Source organism: Sabethes cyaneus, chromosome 2 (assembly GCF_943734655.1).
Source record: "Sabethes cyaneus chromosome 2, idSabCyanKW18_F2, whole genome shotgun sequence".
Classification (NCBI taxonomy): domain Eukaryota; kingdom Metazoa; phylum Arthropoda; class Insecta; order Diptera; family Culicidae; genus Sabethes; species Sabethes cyaneus.
The window spans coordinates 81,189,822-81,213,829 of record NC_071354.1 but is presented as its reverse complement, the minus strand read 5'-3'; the positions used below and the strand labels follow the sequence as shown (position 1 = coordinate 81,213,829).

Sequence of the window (24,008 nt, the reverse complement as noted above, 5' to 3'; positions counted from 1 at the left end):
GGTTTTGTTGAAAACAAACAATCAATTCAAAAGTTATGTATAAAAATATGTTTTACTAGGTGTTAATTAGGTCGAATGTTTCTCAGAGATGGCTGAACCGATTTATGCACTATTAGTCTTGTTTGATTGGTAATACAGCCTCACAAGTCACTATTGATCTGCTTTTAGATTGGGCGTTATTTTGAGTAACAATATCATGTAACTTATTTAAAAAAATCTGGATAAGATAAATTCTATAAAAAATATCATCACGCACATTTTTGGTGCACAGTAGCACTTGCTATAATGGAAGCTATTTTTGTTAATTTTATTTCTTCAAGCTGTTACCTCTGAAAGTCATCATTGACTAATTCTCGTTGAAACGGGGCCACTACTTATCGAGGTCTTAAAATATTGGAGCTTTTGTACTTGATTGGTTGAAAATGATTAAAAAATGAGTTCGCTGAGTATTAATCAAACAAAACAACTAGTTATCTGTAGCAAGGTTAACAGTTTCCGTATAATTATTGTAATATTTCCAAATTTTGCTATGAAGTCTATACCTATAAACATGAATTTCTGTCTGTCTGTCTGTCTTATGTTCCTTATAGAATCGAAAACTACTGAACCAATCGGCGTTGAACTTTGCATTTAAGAGTTTTTAGGGCCTGAGAAGGCTCTTAAGATGGTTAGAGACCTCTCCCCTCACTAAGAGGAGGGCTCCCATACAAATGAAATATCTAACGTCACAAACTAGTCCGATGCCTCACCCGCTATACTTACGCTTGTTTTTGAACCATCAAGGGTAGCACGTATCAGCCTAATTAGTTTTGTTGGAAAACCATCTTCAATGGTAAATGGCTGAATAATGCGCTCCAGAACCACCGAGAGGTTCCACAGCCTCTTATTCAGCAACTCCTATCTCGACCTCCTCGTGGTACCATCCGGGATACGTTCCTTAGTGGAAATCAGACAACCGGTGGAAACTAAGGTCGTATGCGGACAGAGAAGGGGGCACTCATGCGAAGGCAGAAGTGTAAACTCTCCGCCTGCAAGACGGTTCTCTTGACTCCCAGGAACCAAAGCAGAGGGTCCAAAGCCCCTAAAGGAGATGGTTGTAATAGCTGTTATCCATGACTATTATGTAAAAATTTGAATGGATAAACCCCTAATCCAAGGTGTTACGCGACTCGTGCCGAGGGATGAATGGTGGAGGGGGTTCTATAAATTCTCTCGCCGCAACGGAGCCTGTGGAGTACCAGGGCGCCCTCCACAGCAATTTGCCCTTGCTGCATCAAGCCGGTCACTGATGCAGTGGACGATTTCTTACCGTGCAAGCTCTCTCTGCCGAAAAACAAAGAAACGAATGAGGTGGAGAGGAGAGTAGGGGAGGAGCAGGACTTGAACGATGCGCTAGCAGAGGTTCAGTCCTGATCCTCGTCTATCCTCAACACGTTGACTCGTTGTGAGTCGACAAACGAAGATGTGGCTCCAACTCTCTACTCACGGATCGAAAATCACTCTGCCTGATCTCTGACTGTGGTGGAGGGTGGGCTGAAACAAAAGGAGAGCCGAACAGTTATGGCCAGTAGGATGCCTGTACAGTCGCTCAAACAATCTAAAAAAAAGAATATATAACGTCGAGTATCCACCCCTAGGTTACTCAAAAGTTGCTGAGTCTCAATGAGAGAGATCTCAGCAAGCTTACCGGTCTTGTGACAGGACATTATCCGAGTAAATAATATCTTCGGAATTTTAGTTTCGTACAAGATGATATTTAACCTCGGAACACTTGCTCTACTATCGTGGAGCACAAATAGTACGCAAACTGCAGTATCTCAAAAAGGGGAGATCTGGTTGGCGTCGCCGATGAGGATACTAGGTTCATAAACCTAGTCATACCTGATTGGCACATGTCTCGCTCCAGCTACCAGCCTGTCACTTCCTCAATAAGTGATAGGTAAGTTTGAAGCGTACAGAAAAATAATAAAACGGGGCATACCACAATATTTCAAAATAATGGACGCAGTGGTAAGAGTACCCAACAGAGGAGAAGAACCATCTTCAAGCATAATCTGCCACAGCTCATTTCGTTTAACTGAATCGTCCGCCGCCTTGAAGTCAATAAACAATTTATCGGGTATCTATCGCAAGGTGAATATTTGGTCCGTCGTGGAGCGTCCCTCTCGAAAACCGCACTGGTATTCGCCAACAAAGGGTTCCTGCGACGGCCTCAGTCTGAGAAACAGGATGCGGGAGAATTTTGTATGCAGGATTGTGGAGAGTAATGCCTCGATAATTGTTGCATTCGAGTCCTTGGCCCTTTTTCCCTGGTCACCACCGACAGTAATACGAGTAAGGAGATTCAACGACGCATTCAAGCTAGAAGTCGAGCCTACTTTTCCCTCCGCAGGACGCTTCGATCAAGGAGCATTCGCCGTCGCACAAAGCTGACGATGTACAAAACACCAATCAGACTGGTAATCCTCTACGGACCTGAGACAGCAACTTTGCTTTTGTCGATATTTGCCGATATTTTTCGAAACCTTTCGAACAAACACGATCCCGTGGACGCAAAGTATATTCGCAATGAGTCAGGTAAAACAGTAGGAATAGAGGGGCCCGACATACTAGATGGCTCGAGCAGGTTGAAGCCGACTTGCGTGTGTTGAGAGGCTCAACGAATTGGCAACGAGTAGCCCAGGATCGAACACAATGGACAGGAATTCTTTATACGACAGGAGCCACCCCGGCTCTCTGCTGGTGGAAGCAAGAAGTAAATAGCCAAAGCAATGACATGGCGGTAATGCTCCCGGAAGCTTAGTTCCGCATCTATAACAGCCCCATTTGATCTCTTCATTTTTTCGTTTCCTATTCTGTTGTGTTGTTGTACAGTAGTAATTTCGTCATTGAGCCAGCTTTCTGTTAAGATGATGACGTAATACTCGTTGTCTATTATCGCAACAGAAAAATCGACGATCTTCGTTTTTAATTCTCTGACATTTTGGTAGTAAACATCGAAATCCCTCCAACGCGCGCAGAATCTCTCGGTATTTACTACCAAAATGTCAGAAGATTATGAACGAAGATCGTCGATTTTTCTGTTGCGATGATAGACAACGTGTATGACGTCATCATCTTAACAGAAACCTGGTACAACAATAAAATTACAGTAGACTCTCAGAAAAGTTAACTCTCTGAAAAGTTAATTGTTCAGAAAAGTTAAGCGTATATCAGCTCTCATGCAACGCTCTAAAAAGTTAACTTTTCCGAGAGTTTAAATTTATTGGTTGTCCAAGCGTTTCTTCACACTTGTGTTTACCTTCTATCTTTTTTTCTCATTTTTCGGCTTATTGTCACCTTTCCACAGTTTCATACAGAGTCGCATCATAACTGGGATTAAATTAAACTCTTGTATCGGTCAGTTGCAACAATAGTTCAATACGGGCATATAGTTACTTCAGGATTTTTACAAACATACTGGAAAAGCACAAACTCAGATTGAATTTTAAATGCAAAAGAAGGAATAGCAAGGAACTAAAAATAAGCGCGAACGTTTATTATTAATCAAAACGTAGTCGCAGACTACGAAAAAACAAACGTAAATTAGTGTAACCGACTATTTTAAACTTAGTGAAAGGTATTATTTTATAAAAAAAAACTTTTACGAAACTAAGTATTATTTCATAAAGATATTGCTACATATTTCTTTCCATTACAACTTCCAGATACATAAAAATATCTATTCTATATCCCGGAATGCATTTTTCGCTTTTGTATTTATCATTTTCAATGACTTTTAGGACTACTCAGAAAAGTTAATATTTCGGAAAAGTTAATCGACCCATTCCCCAATCGATTAACTTTTCCGAGAGTCTACTGTACTTCTGTGCAACAATTCGGTAACAGTTACAGCGTATACAGGAAAGTTCGCAACCAAGAAACGACGGGTAGACCACGAGGAGCTGTATACCTGCTCATTGCTGTCAAGTGCAGTGTGAAGGGTCACGCAGAGACAAACTGATACTATATTCGTAGACCTAGCTTAATGGAGTTTTATACTCACCGTTAGTTTCGTTCAAAAATGTCTGGATTACCGTTTACATTAAAAGTCCCATTTTAATATATTTCCAAAATTTAATTACTCTTGAAATTACCCTCATCAAGTTTGGGAAAAGAGATCTTTTATAAAGGGCACAATAAATACACGTAACTGTCTCTCTATATGTAACAAAGGATACAAAATATGATCAAAAATTTGCGCTGTGATTGATTATCATTAAATAAAATAAATATATAACTTTAATCAAAATATTCATTCCTATAGTATTTTTATGGATTTTCTTGACTACCATCGTTTGTTTTTCGTAATTCTTCTCCGTGCGGTGAAGTAGAATTAAACATGCTCACTTCGACGAATCTTTTTTCAGCATACGCGCATCTCCTGTTGCTTCTAGAATTCGATCGCATTCGTTGCTGGTTGCTCTTTATTCACGACTGGAAGCAGCGGAAGTGGGTTGAGAAAATTCCCATTTGTGAAAATATCAACTCTGTGCCACTTTGCCCGCCAACCATCTCGTCTGGCATTAATCATCAGTCATACGAACTGATGTGCGTGTGCGTGTGCGTGTGTGATTTCCATCGGGAACTGATGCCGATGCGTCAGTTTTTCGAACACAATTGCTATTTTCCAATTGGGCGATAGTGCAAAATCGAGCCTGAATAATAACAACGGTCCATAACCGGGTTGAATGGAGCGTGATGCAGACAAAAAAAGGCACTGTAATTTAGACCAGAGGGGAAAGAGTCGCTGACAAATGAGGCGAAACAGAGGAAAAGTTTATGACACAAATAAATACCAGTTGAAAAATGATATTGAATGATAAATTATTCATGGAAAAGTTTTTACGGCTCTGCCATCAGTTACTGCGTGCGGTACACCGCCAAGGGCCGCGCGATAAACCGGCTTGACCCACTCTGGCCAGCGAAAATATTGGTTTTGGCAAATGCAGTTATCAAACTGTTGCAATGTAGGTTTTTGTTTTTGCTACTTTCAGTACTTTCAACAAATTTTCCACTATTGTACTGCGTTGATAACAATACTAATGCTTTGTTCTTGTTTGTTTTCAGGTACGTACTAAATATTATAGTTATGGGAAAATAATTCATTCATTTCCTTCTGTGTTCAGATAAGTACAAAAACTAATACTGTAATTTATTTCGAGCTCGATAAAAATGTCCAGATTGAAATCTAAATTTTATGGTTATACCCATTGTAGCGAACGTGACACTTATTTTTCATCCAAAGAACAATTTGTGCATGCATCAATCAGAGAAAAACATGCCATGATATCAATAACGATTTGTCTAATGGAAAAATTATTGCATATTTATTTATTACTCCATAATTTGTCTGCCAGCCCGAGAGGGCTGCAACAGTGTCAACAGCGTCCTTTAAGAACACAGTTCGGCGATGCAGCAAAGCAAAGCAAAGAATCCAATGGATTCATAACCATCCAACTCTCCGATAACCGAACTTCAAATCATAAATCCGAACTAAATCTCGCTTGAAATCATAAATCTTTAGGCCACTGTTTTTATCAACCATGCGCGCAGTTTTTCCTTTACAGCACGTCCCCCTTAAGTCGAACGAATTGTTTGTGTTTCAAATGTTGAACCCCTCGAAAAGCTAAAACACATTGATTTCAGAACTGAATCCGTAACAAAGTTTAGATAAAATATTTTAAATCCTTTCCAAGTGTTGTGATATGGGAGTGTAGAAAATAATAAAAATGTGAAATTATTCATTCTGCAAAAGTGATGACTTCGCAGCAAACTTCTTTGATAATTAAAAAATCCCATATTAACGACGTGATGCTGTCCCGATCAACAACATACACCCCCCAGTCGCTGAAATCTTATTTTCCTTCGTAAAGTTAATTGCGTTGAAATCAAGATCGAAACCGAACCGAGCGTGTCTGTAATGGATTGTTAGATGGCCCGGGATCGGGTTTTACAACGGTGCCGATTGTTTCGTTGCGCTGATGGTGCTAGTGCTGGTACTGGCGGCTGGTAAGAGTGTCGCTGTCGTCGTCGTACGAACGCACGCATTCATATATGAGCGCCTGGATGTCTCGTAACTGGAATGACGAGCGGCCGGCAAGTAGAAAAACCCATTGAACCACGATTATTTCGTTCTGCATAGCAGTAGCAAAAAACTCATTAAAAAGATTATGTAATTACTTCATTCATAAGCTGGGAAAAAGAACTAATGCCGTGTATAGAGACGGTTGGGTTCATAGCATTTGTCGATTTAGTTCTTTTTAATAGATTTTCATATACTTTGTCAGTTGCAATGTGATGCAGTTTTTGTAATGAAGGTACAAGGACACATTAATGAGAGATTTAGGAGATGTATAGAAAGATAGAATACGAATTACTTATTTGTATTACACATTGAATCCAATGCACTGAAAGTACTTCCTTCCTTCCTCAACAACTTCAAGTCTATTTCGTGCCATGTCAAGAACTCGTCTGCACTCTACACGGTGTCAGATCATTCGTCACCAATACGTTAAGTGTTTTTTGACACCGGTCGTTCATAATTTAATTTTTTTTTGTATGAATATATAGGGCCAAATTATGTACAAATAGCTTAGAAACAGATTGATTGGGTTGGTGATGGGTTGGTTGATGTTTGTCTTTTCAAGATGCAGAGAGCGTGGTAGTAGATCATTCCACTGAACTGGCCTCGGGTGTGGAAACAAGCCTATGCCGTGCTCTGAAAATAAGCTCAGTTCTCAGCGTTTTACTGGCAAAGCGCAGAAGATGAAATGGTCTGCTTTCGCACTCTCTTTGTTGGACGTTACCTTCTCCGAATATTTTTCTTTCGAGAATTTTTTTTCTTTTGTAGTACTTTGCCGCTTTGCTGGGCCCTCGAATGAGTGTCAATTTTTGTTTCATCTTTTTTTTTTTTTTGAAAAAGTCGGACATCACTAGGCATGGCGTTCAACGTTTTAGTGTTAGTGTTTGTCTTATCTAGATCATCAGAAGCTATCTGTCTGGCAGAGTATTCCAGACATCTCTCAATAGGGTCCGCTCGCGAATATTTGAAAACAAAAAAGGATTCCTGCAGGTGGACCAAGGATTCAAGGACGTATCCTGGGCCCATTTTGTATAACATATATAGCTACCATGTTTACGGAACTTGCCGTATTCGAACTTGCACTTGCCGTATTTGAACGAAAGATGTTGCGGATTATTTTCGGAGGAGTACAAATAAAAAAAAACGAAGAGCGGCGCAAATGTATGAACCACGAACTGTAGGTACTACTTGAAGAGATTCTTATCGTACACCTGGTGAAAGTCGGGCCAGCCCTGTCGAAAGGATGCCGGATAACTTTGCAGCGAAATCTGTTCCCTTCAAGAATCCCACCGGCACCAGAAATAGAGAGACCTAGGGGCTAGATAGCTCCAACAGGTTCAAGTTGACCTACGCGTGTCGGAACGCTCCTGAAAGCCGTGTGAAAAGAAACTCTAGTATACTAGAAAACAGAACACATTTTTCAGTAACACTAATAAACCTTCAAATGAAGCAAGCCCAAAAATTTGTGTTTTTACACTCTTATGATGGCCTTTATGACCAAAATTAATCATGACAACGACAATAAGAGCACAATAAAACTCACGTTAAAATTTGCTTCTTTCATAATTTTGAAACAAAATCTTTCTTCTTTGATAAAAACACTGCTAAAATCACGGTTTTTGCTTCAATAAATTCCGGCAACTTTGCTTGGTAAGCAAAAACGTGCTTATGTTATTGGGTGATTCGGTTTTCGGTCATTCTTGACAGTGCCTGATATTTATGCTTATTTCAATATTCACTCGCTAAATATTATATTATATTATATTATACTAGAGGACCCGGCAAACTTCGTACTGCCACAAATTAGACTGAATATTTCAGATTATAAAATTCAGACGAACTGCGAGAGCTGCTGGTTTTAAGAAAAAGGAGTGTACTAACGGTAGAATTTCGTAATTTTATGAGGATTCCAACGTTTGATGTAGTCGATAAACATCGGATTTTCAGAGAACGTGTATATCTAACAACCGTATTAAGCCATTAGCAAGAAACGAAAATTTGACAAAATCTCAAAAATTATTATCATCCACGTTGGAAACATGTCGGTGTAAAAGTTAGTTTGTCAGTTCCCAATACCCAACGGTTGTGTTGGTAGAAGTTACGTCGAGTCTTGTCTTATAAACCCTACCGATTGTTAACTTATTTTTTGTAAAAGTGAATTCGATGGCTTAAACAGCGCCAAATTGCGTCTGCTGCAGTTGATTTTCTAATTATAGACAATGTTTAGTTAAAACCTTACTGAGAACATAATCGTTACACCACCAACTATATTTTAATTGATGCTGAAATATATCATTGTTCCATTTAATGCTCTCAAACTTTTTTTGCTTTAGGAATTCGTCCCATTATCATCTTGTTATTCTGTATGCTGGTTCTTAAGTTAACCAACAATTTTTTGATATTCAAGCATATTTCCTTCATCACAATCAGTGGTTCATTTGGGATTCCTTGATAATTTAAAATTCAATTCAATATTCTGATATGTATTCGATGTCAATAGGCATATGATTCTTGTTTTTAATAGATTTGTAAATTGATGGGTAAGAATTAGCCGAAATAATTGCTTTAGTAATAATTTACTGATCAAGATGACTTCATTATTCCACAAAATGAATTGAATTGTTAATTTTATTTCTAACTGTCTCGTCAAATATGTGAAAATGCTAATAAAAGTACATACACATTTGCTTTAAATCCATTTTTGCTCTCTTAGTTCCTTTGGTATTTCACGCTCTAAAATAATTTAACACAGAAGCGTAATTTTGTGAAATTTTGTATACTTTTGAGGGATGCAATACGAAATAAAACGGGCAATTAATTATGAACTGTAGTAAAATTTTCATTTACATCAGTACTTTCACAATAGATTTGGTGCTGAATTGCTGGAAACTCTATTTTACTACATATGTGACATGTATTCTTCATTTGATGATCGGGAACTGGAAATTTAGTCAATTTAGTGCTTAAACCTGTATTGGATCTTCTAGATAAGCATATGATGTAAAAAGGCATATAACAGTTTTGAGTTTGTTTCATAAATTCGATAAATGAATACACGAATTAATTAAATGAGTGAATTTTTTTATTGACGTTTTAAACTTGTTCTTAGGTTTATCAATAAGTTGTAACTTAATGATAAGTTATTTTTAGAAATTGCAAGAGCATAAAAATTGTTAATAGCATTGTTACATTTGGCGATTTCATTGAAGGCAACAACGTGTTTATTTACCAGACGACGAACACGGAAACAGCGCTGCTAGAAATCAAACGATGATCGCAGCAAACACTGTCATGGCGTTTGCAATGCGCTGTGGTTTTTATATGGAAAACTAACTTTTTGAGTTTTCTAATCTTTCAGGTAAATTTTTCGATTTTTCTCGCCGTAAAAACATAGCGGTGGGGAAAATGAACATAATAAAAAAAGCTGGCGCAAATCGGACACTCCGTTCTCAAGTGATGCGCGGTCGAACTTTTACGCTCCTCTTTTATATATAAGATTATATTATATTATATTATATTATATTATATTATATTATATTATATTATATTATATTATATTATATTATATTATATTATATTATATTATATTATATTATATTATATTATATTATATTATATTATATTATATTATATTATATTATATTATATTATATTATATTATATTATATTATATTATATTATATTATATTATATTATATTATATTATATTATATTATATTATATTATATTATATTATATTATATTATATTATATTATATTATATTATATTATATTATATTATATTATATTATATTATATTATATTATATTATATTATATTATATTATATTATATTATATTATATTATATTATATTATATTATATTATATTATATTATATTATATTATATTATATTATATTATATTATATTATATTATATTATATTATATTATATTATATTATATTATATTATATTATATTATATTATATTATATTATATTATATTATATTATATTATATTATATTATATTATATTATATTATATTATATTATATTATATTATATTATATTATATTATATTATATTATATTATATTATATTATATTATATTATATTATATTATATTATATTATATTATATTATATTATATTATATTATATTATATTATATTATATTATATTATATTATATTATATTATATTATATTATATTATATTATATATAGAATACTAGAGGACCCGGCGCGCGTTGCTACGCCATTCTAAAAAGGGGGTCCATGCATAATCCTGAAGATTTGATTAATTGTAATCTTGCAACCAAGAGCTTTCTTTTTGACCGTAACCTTCTATCTCCACAGTGAAGATAGAAAAGTCCTATTTCTTATATGTGAATCTTCAAAATCAGTTTTTCTATTTTAGCTTTTTTTGTAGTTGTTGTATGATTTTTTCATGTTTTATAAAGTTGTACAAATAGTAAAAATACACAACTTTGCCGAATGTAGTATACCTCTATCTTTGCTTGTTTAGGAGCTGTAAAACTTATGTTATAATAAATACCCTAAATCTGACCCCGAATTACTCAACTAATACGAATTGCCCACTCCTTACATTGTTTAGGCAGGACGAGCATCTTTATATCATAAGTAAAACAGCAGCTCGTGCCGGTTAGTAGTACACCTTGGAATTGCAACAAAACCTGATAAAAGAAGGTAATGAAGCATAGGTGTTTTATAATATCTCTTTGGTGTCATTTTATTTAGTTGATACCATTGCACACCTAACTTGATGAATGTTTCGTATATCATTTTTTGAATGAAAATTGTGAACCTAGCTATAAATAACTGGTTGTTTTATTCAGTTAATGCCATTTCACACCTAATTTTATAAGTGTTTCTTGCAGCATTTTTTCTCAGCTTTCCAATGGTGGTTTTCAAATGAAAATCGGTTGGTGAAAATGGCGATTTTTTGATAAAATCCGATATGGCGACCAAATCCAAGATGGCCGCCAAAATTTTTTTCACTCCATTTGAAAGCCCTGTTCTTCTTTACAGAACCGGTCCATTTCTTAGTTGTTGAAAAATGGTTGAGCTATAAGCATCCAAAACGTAACCACTTCTCGTGAAACTCGTATTTGATGCGCAAAATTGGCATATCCATGATATTGGAGGTGATATACGTGATTACGAATAATTTTGAGCGTTACGACTATATAAATATTTATATATGATAACTAGCTGACCCGACAAACTTCGTATTGCCACAAATTAAACTGTGTTGTACATAAATCGTGAATCTCGGATGACCTTTCTCACAATCTTGAGTTTTGCAAGTTTCTGGGGAGTTCATGGGTGTTTTAATATACAAATTTTCCTCACAGTAAAGTAGAAAACAACTCCCCCTATTGCTTAGCCTGATAAAATAAAGCGGATAGCATTTATTAGCAAATATTCGCCATCATTACAAACCATTTCGCCGAATATCATTTTGCGGAACACCAATTCTCGATTGACCATAACGCGGAATTTCACAGAATACCATTTCGCGAAAAACCTTACGCGGGATGTACCATTTCACGGAAAATCTTTCCGTAGAAAGTACCATTTCGCAGGGGTGACCCAACTGAAGGAAAGTAATAGAGGTCAGTAGATCTAAGAAAATAAATAAACCTAGATAGAGGTGATCTCTACGGGGGGCTGTCTCCCCGCAGTGGCCGATGAATCCGACGGCAGGTCGTCGGCAACACTCGCGGCCTGTGGCCGTCTCGCACTGAATTATCTAATGTTACTATTGATAGTTTTTGGTGGTCTTGTTGTCTGCTCCAAAAACACCCACATGTCAAATTTGATTCCATTTGCTTGATTAGTTCTCGAGTTATGAAGACGTTTGTATTTCATTTGTATGGGAGCCCCCCCTCCTAAAAAGGTAAAGGGTCCTAATTCATCATAGAAAAAAATTCATGCCTCCAGAATCACCCACATGCCAAATATGGTTCCATTTGATTAATTCTCGAGTAATGAGGAAATTTGTATTTCATTTGTATAGGAGCCCCCCTTCCTGAAGTGGGGGGAGGTTTCAATTCAACAAAGAAAAAATTCTTGTCTCCAAAAACACCCACATGTCTAATTTTGACCCATTTGCTTGATTAATTCTCGAGTTATGAGGAAATTTGTATTTCATGAGTATGGAAGCCCCCCCTCTTAAAAGGGAGAGGGGTCATTATTCCCCTCCTAAAGAGGGGAGGGGTCTCAATTCACCATAGAAAAAAAATTGCCTCCAAAAACACAGGTGGCAAATTTGGCAAGTGGAATTTGGTTCGATTTGCTTGATTACTTTTCGAGTTATGAGGAAATTTGTATTTCATTTGTATGGGAGCCCCCCCTCCTAAAGTAGGGAAAGGTTTCAATTCACCATAGACAAATTCTAGTCTCCAAAAACACCCACATGTCCAATTCGTTTCCATTTGCTTGACTAGCTCTCGAGTTATGAGGAAATTTGTATTTTATTTGTATGGGAGCCCCCCCCCCCTCCTAAAAAGGTAAGGGGTCCTTATTCATCATAGAAAAAATTTATACCTCCAAAAACACCCACATGCCAAATATGGTTCCATTTGATTAATTAATTCTCGAGTTTTGAGGAAATTTGTATTTCATTTGTATAAAAGCCCCCTCTTCTAAAGTGGGGATAGGTTTCAATTCAACAAAGAAAAAATTCTTGTCTCCAAAAACACCCACATGTCTAATTTTGTTCCATTTGCTTGATTAGTTCTCGAGTTATGCAGACATTTATGTTTCATTTGTATGCGAGCCCCCCCCCCCGAGCCTCCTAAAAAGGTAAGGGGTCTCAATTCATCATAGAAAAAAATCATGCCTTCAAAAAACCCACATGCCACATATGGTACCATTTGATTAATTAGTTTTCGAGTTATGAGGAAATTTGTATTTCATTTGTATAGGAGCCCCCCCCCCTCCTAAAGTGGGGAGGGGTCTCAATTCATCATAGAAAAAATTCTAGTCTCCAAAAACACCCACTTGTAAAATTTTGTTCCATTTGCTTGATTAATTCTCGAGTTATGCAGAAATTTGTGTTTCATTTGTATGGGAGCCCTCCCTCTTAGTGGGAGGAGGGGTCACTAACTATCATAGGAACCTTCCCTGGCCCCAAAAACCCCTACATGCACATTTTCACGCCGATCGGTTCAGTAGTTTTCGATTCTAAAAGGAACATAGGGACAGACAGACAGACAGACAGAAATCCTTTTTTATAGGTATAGATATCCGATTAAGCGCGAGTCGCTCCGTACTACTATACGATTTTGTGCTAAAAATCGTATGTATGTCAGTTATTATCATTATATACGATAGAAAATCAACTTGGTCCCACTTTATCCAGTTTCAGTGACGATTTCGAATTTGTTAGAAGATATTTACGATAATTTTCGTCCATTGATATATGAGTTGGTGATAACTGGGTCGTATTTCTAAAGTAAACTCCAATATAATAAACAAAAGCGTAGTTTTACGTTAAATTTTTTTTAAATGGTACAAACTTTTTATGGTTTGACCTAGGACAACGTGTCACGGAAGGGTAGACTGTGATTTCAAAACTCCAAAGCTGGAGCGTCACCAAGAGCTTACAGGTTTTGAGCGTTGATAACTCAGCGAATTCCTGACCGATTTTCAATGTTTTTGCAGCAATCCGTTTTACATAGCGACTCCAATAAAAAACTTTGATTTTTAACTGTTTGAAAAATTGAATAATAAATAGTTAATTAGTTTTTTCACGCATTTGAAAATTTAAATAATCAATGCGAACATAAAAATTCTTTCGTTATGTTTAACTGCATTACCAATTTGTCACAAAAAAAGAATAGCAGATTGCACCCGTCAAGATACGAAATAAGAACCAAAATCTTCTGCACTTCTACATCATCGATACTAAAGTCTATCGATGATGCAGAAGTGCAGAAGATTTTGGTTCTTATTTCGTATTGTAGTAACTATGAGTATTTTGATTTTTTTTAATTTTAATAACTTTCTCAACCGAGATTCGAACTTACGACAACTCGCTAAACGTTCAGAAGTTTATGACAAAGTAACGCAACGCAGCCTAGTGATAGTTATTCTCTGTCGACTTCCTTCCTAGCGTTCAGGCGATCTTCGGACGCTGGTATCATGTACTCGAATCAGAGTAAAGTCCTGAAAAGTCATAGATACAAATGACAGCTAAATTAATACATCGCAAATTCTAAGAAGCAAGAAACCTCATTAATCATCTTACAACATCCATAGACCACAATGCTGATCTCTTAAACCAACCTTATCAGCATATGATCATTCTATATTTATTGTAGTTATTCTCGTACAACACCAAGGCGCATGTCAGCATACCGTCCGAATGCATCGTCAAACCAACAAACAAACAGTGTCCGAATTAGACAAGATCTGTCAGCCAGTAGTAGCTAGTGGGGAAGAAATTGTTCTAAAAATACTAGATCTCACGGTTTGTGGCATTGAGTGTCGGCACGACGCGGTGTGCCGGTTACTATGCCGGTGAAAATCACTTTCCTATCCGTGGGATGCGAGCTCGAGACGCTTTCTCCTAGGTCTCGGAGTGCAAATAGAACTCCAACCTGTCCGAACTTGATTGGCAGTGTTGAAATTAAGTTTGCACATATCAAGGTGTCCATCACATTACTGGACTTTGTTCGAAAGTATTGCCAGAAGAAAGTATTTCAGGTGATGGAACACTCTTTTTTAATTGCCCCACACGCCAAGATACACTTTCAACAGGATTGAGCATACCATAGCTACTACTTGAGACACATAATCAGAAAACCTTTTCCATCCGATGGATTGACAGGTTCGAAACCGATAGGACCAGCAACGAACCGTAACGGTTTCAACGAGGTGGTCTTTAATCTGATGAACCAGTTGACCCAACAACAGTAGTAGGTACGTAGTCGACAAGGTTAGGCTCTAACTTATCAATACATTGCAAACGAAGCCGGCTGTCAATTCAATCAGACGGGACGGAAAGAGCTAGTAGCTGCTTGGCATTTTTGCAGAGTGCGAGATAAATCTGTCGGATTAAGGTCCCATCATAATAGTTCGCTCGCTATTCTAGAGGGGCTTTGTACGAACGGATAGTGGAAGTGGAGCCTGGCGCAAAAGTGGATATGAAACATAGTTCAGTTCGTGTAGACTACATTTTGCAATTCTTATCGATCAATGAAACAGCAAGATTGTTTTTCAGCTTAAGCTTTTACAAGTGGCTTCTACAAGTGGAGGCAAATAGTAAATGGATTGGTTCGAAAACCACTCTGTAATCGCAAATTTATTGATCAGCTTAAGCACATTTGTTTGATCACGATAAAACTAAATCGGTGGCAAAAAGGGTAAATAGTTGCATTGCAATTGCAGTTAATTCGTTGAGTGCTTCAAGAGATTAATGCTAATATTATTTAAAGGTGCCCGATGCTTTAATCGGCTGTGGTTCAATTGAACATTGAAAAATTATTGACTTATGCAATTACGCCTACAATGCATTTTTGCTAAGCTGCAGTTTAGCATCATCTAATCTAGACTCATCGTGTTACCTGAAGGAAACTTGAATTTTGATAGTGCGACTTGCAAGTATCTAAAATTTCCTAGTCTGTGGGTATGATGGTAGTATGATTTTTTTTCGAAATTTTTTTCAAAGTTCAATACCGAAGACTTTTACTAAAAATTAAATTTTATTCCTCAATTGGTCAACCGAAAGCTCAATCAACCGGGCACAGCACATTGGTCCAGAACCTTTTTTGGTGCGCATTAGCTTTGAGCAGAAAAACTTGGTTTTAGGGTTATGGAACATTTGGAAGAGTTTCTTAAAACTGAAAGTTCTATCGTCCAGCGGAATTCAAATTTTGATTAATCACCCTAAAAGTGCAATGAAAGGTTTATTTTTCTTCAGTTTCAATATAACACATTGATGTGTTCCACAAAATTTTATAGCATATTATTACAAGAAATTTTGCTGAGGACAGCAACCTTTTATCTCTTCAGCAAAGTTAGAAAAATCCTATTTCTCATAAATGAAAAATCGTCAAATCAGTTTTTCAATTTTGAAAAATTTTGATTTGAATTTTGATTTTGAATTTTGATTTTGATTTTTCAGCTGTTTTTGTAGTTGTTGTATGACTTTTTCTTGTTTTACAAAGTTGTACAAATAGTAAAAATACACAACATTTCTGAATATAGTATACCTCTATCTTTGCTTGTTTAGGAACCGTTGAACTTTTACTATAAAAATACCCTAATTTTGACCCCGAATTACTAGCAAGAAGGCATCATTTTATTCAAAAACTATCCCCAGAGAATCAGAATAGTTTTAAGCAGGCTGAAAAGTTTTATAAATCATGTTTAAAAGCACAAAAGTTAAACAAAATTCATAGGCTGACAAAATCGGGATAAAAAGCTAATAAAATCGGGGATAGACAAAATCTGTAATAAATCTAAAACGAAATGCAGCTCGGACTCGATTATCCGGGTGACAATTTTTATTTTCAGCCCGGATAATCGAATCACCCGGATAATCGAATCATCATTTTTGGTACAAAAAATTTTTAGGCATATCAAGTTTTTTGACTTTACGTATCAGAAATGTTTTATTTATTATTGATCTATCTTCCCAAAAGTCAGAAAATTCCTTTCTTACGATTTTTTCCACTGATAATTTTTTTTGGTACAAAATTATGTTTTGTGTGTTATGATTTTCAATATTTAGGTATTATAAATGATTTTTTTATTATTGATCAATCTCCCCTAAAGTCATAAGATACCTTTTTTGCAATATTTTTTATCAATGATTACGATAATGATGATGATGATGATCATGATGATGATGATGATTTTTAAGTAAAAAGATTGATTCGATCATCGCAGGATTTATTTTTGTTTTGTTCGCCGATAAAAGGAATATAAGAAAGGAATTTTGTAGCTTTAGGGGGGTGTATCAATACTTGTCAAGTTTGAATCATCATGTAGCATGAAAACTATAACATTAAAGTTTAAAATAAATCATCGAAAAAAAAATAATTTTTTTTTCACTAAAAACCCGGATAATCGAATCCCCGGTTAATCGAATCCCCGGATAATCGAGTCCGGCCTGTATTCTCGGATTTATCGCTTGTTTTATTGGAATATTAAAAACCACGAGATTTGTCAGGTGTCTTTCAGTCAGGTGATCCCAATATTTTAATTTTGTATAAGTATTCGGCCATTGCAAATTATTTTTGTCAGCCCCCCCCCCCCTTCCCTGGAAATTGGCTTGAAAAATACAAATAATTTGTAGGATACGAGTTAATGTTTTTTTATAAAATCAATTGTCTGTGGGCTCTATAACCTGAAAAACTTGACAAATGAGAGTACGAGTTGAGTTAACGCTTCTAGCACGAAATAGAAATGGGAATTCAAACAATAGAATTTCCGAAAATCGGCCAAAAAAAATTTTCTTTCGTTTTTATTTGTTTTTCGTAGATTTTTGCAAGGAAAATAATAATAATAATAATATATATATATATATATATATATATTCCTCTTCAGTGGTCCAACACCGCAAAAACTTTTTAAAATATTTGTGATGGCCTTATTATGCCAAATAATTTCCAAATATCGTGCTTCGATTTCAAATAATTTGTATCTAACGATCTGAGGACTTTCACAACACACAAAAATGTAAAAAGACAATTACTTTTTCCTTTTACTTAAGGTGGTAAACCTTAAAAATCGATTTCTGCTAATATACGGCAAAACTGTACGAAAAAAAAAACATTTTCCTCCCCTAGTACTGGGATTCATTCATTCATTCGCGTCTACTGTTCCCTCTCCATTGCCTTCGTTTACATTCACTCGAATGATTCATTCCGTTGCCATAGCAGCCAGCACACAACAAAGTCGGCATAATATAAACAAAACGCTTCATCATCATCACCGCAGGCAGACAAGCACCCAAACATTTCCCGTATACGTCGTTGCTACTGCTCCCTTCGCCTGCCTGCCCACTTCATCAACCATTTACCACCACTTACCACCATAACCACCCGTACTATACAAGCTAACCAGCGAGCTGCCCCACAGCAACGGAAACAAACCACTCACCCGCGTGTGTGCAACGCACCCGTGCTGACAGCAATAAATCCGGTTTCAACCTCGCAAGCAGCAAAAAGTTCTTTGCAGAATGTGTCAGAAGTGGGGTTCGAACCCACGCTCCCTTACGGGAACCAGAGCTTAAATCTGGCGCCTTAGACCGCTCGGCCATTCTGACTTGGGTGGCAAACTTCGTGCTCGATGGCAAATAAAAGCGGCAGCACGGTTCCGGTTCGTTTGGAAAGCTATTTCATTATCGTTTTGGCTGTAAATACGTACATCCAATACCATCAGGCAGCAGCAGCTATATCGTGGTTCTCGGGCGCCTGCGCGTTACTGTCAGTGTCGCTGTACAGTAAGCAGTACGAGTATAATTCATATTTATTTACAGCGGTTGGCATCTCAGTACTGCTGGTTATTGATACTTAATGAAGACATTTTCGTCAATATATTTAAAACTAAAAAAATAAATATTATATTCGACTTTAATTTTGACTATGTAGAGCAAGTCAAAATAGTACTAAGAATAATCTTGGCTTTCCAAAACAAATCGAAATGGTACTAAAGCTACAAAAAAATTAAAAATTTGAAATTTTAAGCAATATTACCACCACATATTTTTATGTTTCTTCTGACTAGAAAAACGATTTTGTTTGAAGTAGGACTACGTCTTTGGTTACTATACTGGGTAGCACTTTGTGAAAACGAAAACGAAACTATAATGTTTGAATGAAAGATTTCAAACATCGATAACTTTTTAACCACTGCATGCAATTTCATCGTCATTATGTCGTTGGATAGAAAAAATGTCCAGCAATTTTGTTATGCGATGATTGTGAGCACTTGCTAAACAGTCAAGGCTGAATGCAAAGTCAAATTTTTCAACCAATTGTCGTTCACGTTGATTTCAGAAAAAAGCAACTATAAGCTATCTCAATTAATTGTTTTCTGTAATCCTAGCCGAAGTTGACGTCCTGTAGGTAAACCGTTTCGAACAAGCGTACAACGAACCCTTTTTCTCGACCAATTTTGTCCATCGGTCACTTAATTCTAGTCAAAACTGAAGTCGCGTTCGAAAGCGTAGGCAACAAAATGTCATATTATTGCGTAGTTTATCGCAGTTATTCTTGAAATGAACTATACTAGAATTTTGAATTTGGCAACAAATGCGTATCGCTTATGTTGCAAAAATCGAAACCCTTTTTCTGATATTGAAAAATTGAATGTAAATGCGTTTAAAATTGACTAAATATTATAACGTAATAAATAACGTAATTGCTATGTAATAATACGATTCTTCATATATACAATCTATATACATAACGTTTATCAAAGTAGTAATATTGTAGACGTTCAATCCTCAACCGATTTTGGAGCTATATCCATGAATTGATTGAATCTATTTTATTAAAACGAATCGAAGCCACACCAAACCAAACAGTAAATAAATTTTTATGATCTGTTTCTATATTGAATAGTGCTTTTCCTCTGGAAATCGGTAGGCGGTACGTGCGAGTTTCCAAAAAGCTGAAAAATTCGCGCAAAACTTTTCTGCAGTTTCCAAAAGAAGAACACTAATAATAAAGTATTTACAAGTTGCAGACGTTTTGGAAGTGGCAGAAAATGTCGCCCGTGACCAGTAAGCTTATTCCCGCCATTTGTTGGTCGTCCGCAGCGGCGAAAAGTTTAACTTTTCCCTCGTTGCCTGTGTTATTATGGTATTAACTGGGTAAGAAAATATAATAAACTCTTCAATCGCTGTGTGATCCTTAAAAGGACCGATTGTTTGATTATCATAACTCTAACTTGCAATAAACTTGCACTAGCGCATCTAACGTAATTCTCTATTTGGTAAATTGAAGTAGGGTATTGTGGTTATCGTCGGGCCACTGTTATGGTCGGGCCATCACGATTTTACAGTTGTAGTAACTCATGATATCTATGATACAACCATTGTAAAACTTCTTACTGTGATAGCTAACTTTTCACACTATTGTGAGTTTCAATCGTGTATTCAAAACACCCGTACTGAATTCGGTGACTAAATCTTACAAAAAAAGTTTTCCAGGCGCAATGAACTTTTCTTCAAGAAATAATTCATGAAATGCAATTATCGAGATAAATTTTGAAAATGTATGAAATGTGTTGTGCTGCACACGAAGACTATAGAAAAATCCCATCCAGTAAGGTGTTTGGGAAGGCTAAGGTAAAATACTAAAAAAACGCTATTTGTAAAGGTCAGCCCACTTGAGTAGTCATGGTTGGGCCACCATAATTTTAAGCGCAGAAGCGCAATAATCGCTAAAGAAAGTCAGTCACGTAAAATGTGATGATATAAAGCAAAATTAATAAGATAAAAACCTAGATTTTTGTTTTTTCTTCATTGTAGTTGTACACTTCGGAAAAGGCGTTTGTAGCAATGTTGGTTTTACAAGATCGCCAAAATTTCGCAAAAATGCAATTAAAAATAGGGTATTTGTACCTATTTGAGCCGTTTTCCACGGAATTCATTCTTTTCATGTCTCTATATAGAATTTCAATAGGTATGTCTTAGATTTTCTGCGGTGGCCCAACCTGTACATGCCCCGACTATAACAACATTTTTTGTCTTCACGTAAATGCCTATAACTTTTTTATTTTTCAAGCAATCAGTTCAAAACTTTCCGGAAATATACCTTACTCTTAGACCTTTGCAACGATGTATTTAGATTTCCAAAATTCCTTTTGAATCGAAAGTTATGGGAGAATTCCAAAACGTGGCCCAACCACGACGACATTCCCCTACTTCATACCTTTTTACCGTTAAATCACACTTGGGATTTTTTTTTTGGGATTTTGAATATTAATAAAGATTAAATGAACGACTAAAAGTATTACATGTTATGTTTTATGATGGATATCGAAACAGTTGGGTTGGAGACCATTTTTGCACTAGACGCATAGTACGCAGTTTGAATGCCTAGTGCATGACATCGCGGATGATTAAATGCCTACCAACACGTTCCGCAAAGGTTGTAACATTAAATTTGAGTCCATGAAACTGTCGTTGCTGTCACTCAATTCCTCCAGATATTCCGGAGGCAAAGGTACTTTAACGATTTTATTACGCTCTTATCACAACGGCTGCTCCATATGCCATCAGTGTTTGAAGCTGCGAATTCTATGTAAACTTTTATAATGTTTCCGGAATATTTTGAACAAGCGAAAGATAAGATTTGCATTCATTTGTTTACTTAAAAGCAACGATATCAAATGAAACAACTGCAGCGCACGAACGAAAACAAATGTTCCCGCTGCAAAGTTTGAATATCGTTTCTTCCAAGCGTTGCGTTTTCGCAACGCAAAGCTTAAAACCTATCTTAAAATTACAAAAATAATCAAAATTATGAAACAAAGTTTTTTGTTTTCAAGCAACCGATTCTTACTAACACTGATTAATAGGTGAGGCGTTAGTAGAGGTAAAATGGAGTTTTATGAGCATTTTTCCTTAACTGTCTGAAAAATAGCAAAACCTGTTGTTTTGTCACAGCTGTAATTATGTTACATGTAACATCTGACCTTTGAGCAAAAATAGGTCGATTAGATTTTTTTCCAATCTTTTCTTTGGGAGGAAATGGGTTAAAACGAATCGAAGTCACACTAAACCAAACAGTAAATATATTTTCAAGATCTGTTTCTATGTTGAATAGTGCTTGAAACGCTCTATGCCAGGCATACTAATGATGATGTGGCACAGTGTGGGACTCTAACCCACTAAAAATCTCACGGGTATCTGACCTGAACCCCCCCGGAACTACCGTTAAGTATTACTTCGAGGGGAGGCTGTGTCTGTACATTGCTCCGTGGACCTGTCACGTGAACCGATACCGAGATGGCGACCGTCATAATGTCCACTCCTTCTCAGCCACCCTCTTAGGGTTCTGCCATCCGTGATGCTACTCATGCTCCATCACCGTCCACTTTCCTTTTTCCTTTCACCTGTCGAGACTTGTACCGATGTAGGGATGGCGACCATCTTAACTTCCGTCCCTTCACGGCCACCCTCGCAGGATTTCTTCATATGAATATTATTATCCTTCCTTCCTATGTTGTACCGTGTCACGGTGGTTCAGATTGATTTGAATCACCTGTATTCTAATATAGCTTGTGCTTCTCCTACTACTCTACCTGTCGAGACGTGCACCGATGTGGGGACGGCGACCGTCTTGACTTCCGTCCGTTTCGTACTCGTCCCACGGCCACCCTCGCAGGATTTCTTCCTATGGCGCGCGTTTGTAGTTGCTCGAATAATCCCCGGCGATGGACTTATTCTACTCCGTCAGAGATTTCCCCGACGATGGAATATCTCTTGACACTGATACGCGAATCGACTTCCTCAGCTGCTTGCACTGTGTCCATCTCGCCGATGCCGGATCGCTGCTCATTTCTCCATTCACGTTGCAGCTCCGACAGAATTTGCGTCACTGCTACTACGCTAACGGCATTCCAAGTGGCCTCTCCTCGACACATTTCGGTGACGATATTCTCCGCGTAAAGAGTAGGCATCTCTCTTCGCGCTGCCTCGAATCTTGGACAGTCGAACACTATATGTTCTGGCGTTTCATCCACGTTTCTACACTCCGGACAGAGGGGTGACCTTGCATGTCCGAATCGATATAGGTACTGTCTAAAGCAGCCGTGACCAGACAGAAACTGCGTCAGGTAAAAGTTGACTTCTCCATGTTTTCTTTTTACCCACGTCGAGAGATTCGGTATTAGTCTGTGGGTCCATCTACCGTTCACGGCCGTGTCCCACTGTGACTGTCACTTGACCATTGACTCCACTCGCACCAGTTTTCTTATGCCTCTGGTTTCCTTCAGCCTGTAGCATTCGCTGTCCTCCTCCAGGATTACGTCGATGGGAATCATCCCGGCGATAACGCATACTGCCTCCAACGAGATAGTCCTGTATGCACTTGCGACCCGCATTGCTATGATTCTGAACGTACCGTTTAACTTTGCTCGATTCCGTTTAGTCTTTAATACTGCAATCCAAGCTGGACCACCGTACCTAAGTATCGATATGGATACCGACATGGCCAGCAAGCGTCTTCTACTACTCCTTGGTCCTGAGTTGTTCGGCATTATCCTAGCAAGTGCATTAGTGGCCTTCGCCGCCTTCTCGCAAGCGTAATCAACGAGGTTATTGAAGTTTAGTCGGTCGTCACACATTACTCCCAGGTATTTCAGCCTCTTTTGCGAGACTATGACATGATCTCCGACGGTAATTTGTGCCCGCTGCACTGCTTTACGGTTACTAACCACTAGTACTTCCGTCTTGTGGTGAGCCAGCTGGAGTTTTACTCCCTGCATACAATGTGCTATCATGTCTATGGTTTCAGTGGCCAGCATTTCCACCTCTTCCAACGATTCACCTGTGACCGTTAGTCCTTTCTCGACACCTTTAGGCAGCTTTAATGTCAACACGTCGTTGTACATTCCATTCCAAAGCGTTGGACCGAGGATGGAACCTTGAGGGACGCCCGCCGTGATCCTGATGGACTTTCGACCAACTAATGGGTCGTACACTAGCACTCGATTCTGAAAGTAGCTCCTCAGAATTCTGCACAAGTAGTCGGGGACCCTCATTCTGTGCATTGCTACGGCGATTGCTTCCCAGCTGGCACTGTTGAAAGCGTTCTTAACGTCTACGGTTATCACGGCGCAGTATAGATCACCCCGCCGTTTCTGCATTAACGACTTCTCGGTCCTCTCGATTACTGTCCGGATAGCATCCACCGAGG

The 24,008-nt window shown here is 37.3% G+C and overlaps 1 protein-coding gene and 1 non-coding gene across 3 annotated transcripts in view; one reads left to right on the top strand and one right to left on the bottom strand.

Annotated features, from left to right (window-relative positions):
- The window catches only part of LOC128733409 (matrix metalloproteinase-2), a 690,883-nt gene that overhangs the window by 125,798 nt on the left and 541,077 nt on the right, over positions 1-24,008 (top strand). The gene's annotated exons all lie outside the window — the stretch shown is intronic.
- Positions 18,320-18,403, bottom strand: Trnal-uaa (transfer RNA leucine (anticodon UAA)). Its single transcript has one exon. It is a non-coding gene; the product is annotated as a tRNA-Leu (tRNA).